This window comes from Chiloscyllium plagiosum, chromosome 14, assembly GCF_004010195.1.
Source record: "Chiloscyllium plagiosum isolate BGI_BamShark_2017 chromosome 14, ASM401019v2, whole genome shotgun sequence".
In the NCBI taxonomy this organism is placed as follows: Eukaryota; Metazoa; Chordata; class Chondrichthyes; order Orectolobiformes; family Hemiscylliidae; genus Chiloscyllium; species Chiloscyllium plagiosum.
The window spans coordinates 45,748,460-45,750,957 of NC_057723.1; positions in this window are offsets into that span (position 1 = coordinate 45,748,460).

Sequence of the window (2,498 nt, forward strand, 5' to 3'; positions counted from 1 at the left end):
CTCAGAAACAAACCCTGAGACAGAGAGAGGGAGTAAGGCAGATAGAGCAAGGAAAAAGGAAACTTCAGAAAATTCCAAGTCCCAGAGGAGAGACATTGAATCAATTAACCGAATAATCAATATCCGAACAAAATGGGTGGATAGTATTTTGTTCGGATAACCAAGGTTCCTCTGTATGTTGTTTTGACAAAGTCTTAAAAGTAAAAATGCTCAACCATTTAATTTAGCACTGCCTTGTAATAAAACTCAAAATAAGTAAAGAAGCTAGGGAATAGAAATAAAGAACTGAAGAGCTTTTGGGTTGGAATTTCAGAGCTTTGAGTCTTGGCAGGTGGAGTTACAGCCACTTACAGTGGAGCGATTAAAATTGGTGTCTTTCAAACAGATGGAAGTAGAGAAGTGCAGATACATTGGATGGCTGCGAGACTAGAAGAAATGAGAAAAATAAGAAGGGATTAGAGTGAATGGAGGCATTTGAAAAAAATGAAGAGAATTTTAAAATTGAGACATTGCTTAACCATGAAGGAATGTTGGGCAGTGAGCAAACCGGGGTTGAATGAATGAGACATGGTGTGAATTGGGACAAGCTGGATTTGTATGACCTTAAGTTTATGGAGAGTAGAATATGGGAGGCTGGACAGGAGTGTTAGAATCGTCAAATCTGAAGGTGACAACCATGGATGAGGATTCAGCAAATAGCTGATGTAGGGATGGATTCAACACTTATGAAGGTGGAAATAAACTCTCTGATTCTGTGGATACGTGGTTGAAAGCTTAGTATGACACCAAGATTGTGAATAGTACAGTTTAATCTACTACAGTTGCCAGTGAAGTTGAGGAAGATGAAACAGAATTTGTCATGTGGACCAAAGCGAATACCTTCACCATTCCCCTCAATAGTTGGTGGGAATATCTGAAAATTCAATACTGGTTGTGAGGCAACCACTCTGATAATTCAAAGAAGGATCAAGACAAGTTGTGTTGAATTAGAGCAAAGCATCCTCACAATACATAAGGAAGCTGATATTATGCTTTTCAATGATGTTGCCAGTAGACACCATTTAAATGAGAAACAGGGAAAGACTAAGGATGCATCCCTTGGGGGACAGAAGAGATAACTGTGCAGGGATGGAAGAGAAGGTAAATTACAAACTTAACTATCAATAGTATTTATTGAGCTGTTACTTTGTTTTAAACCTGCACAACCTTTAAACCTAATCCTTTTGACATTACCTACAATGATTAATATGCGTATGAGAATTAGACGGTAGAACCAGATGAAGTTGAATGCCTAAGATAATGCTAAAGTGCATCAATCATTTGTCGATGCACATCTTCAAAAATTGTTACTGCCAATATATTATGTCTTGGAGTATCAGCTTTAATTTATGAATATATACATTTTCTGACATGGTGTGATTATCTTATCTGTTATCACAATGTAATCAAGAAAGAATTTTAAAGAAGTCAACCATATATTTAAATAATCATATATTATCATTTTCACATTTCTCCCCACCTTTTTTTATTGTCTAAATGTAATTAAGTGTTTACATTTTGAGCATAATTATCTCACTAGAAATGATATATGCCCCTTGTAGGATGTGAAGAAAATTTAGAAGTTAATCTGAATAAGATTAATGGCTCATATTATTTTACCAAATTAAATACATCTATAGGTTTGGATTTGAATGATAACCCAATTTAGGATCTATTTTATAAGTTGTGCTCCATACAATTCTACCTATTACAAACCATTGTCAAGGTAACCTTGTATAAAACATCCTGATGTTAGTGATGCTAGTCTCCAGTGGAATCATTTGGAAATGATTAATATTAATATATGTATACTATAAACTGAACTGTATGTTCAGAAATTTGCTTTAATCAATGTATATATATTTTAAGCCTGACAAATATGCATTTATTTATAGTTTATTAGCAGTCCCAGTAGTAAACTGAATCTGATTCTATTTCATGGATCACAATGATAATCAAGAGGGATATCTCATGAACCAGAATTAAATTAACGCATCCATCTCTAATATAAAGCAATGAAATTAAGCACTTTCTACTTATTCATAAACGCTCTTCACTCTTCCACTGGTTTAAACCAATTTTCAACAATTTGATATAGCACTAAAACAGGCCTATTCATTGCATTATCATGCAAATTATCAACTATGTTCCTCAGGTTTTGGAAACCACATTTCAGTTGTGCTAAGTGCCCTTTCCTCGATCATGCTCTCTTTTTCACAGGATGGAATACCTAATTGGTTCCTAATGCATCGTGAGGAATTCAAACTCTTAATTTTGAGTTGAAACTAGTCACTTGAGCAAAGTTACTATATTTTAACAGCATTTCACTGGGTGTAAAATGCCCTGGAACATCCTGAGGTCATGAAGAACACCATATAAATTCAAGTTTTTCTTTTTGTCATTTTGCACCTATCATAGTCAATTAGATTGAGTATTAACTTGTAAACCCTTCCCACAAG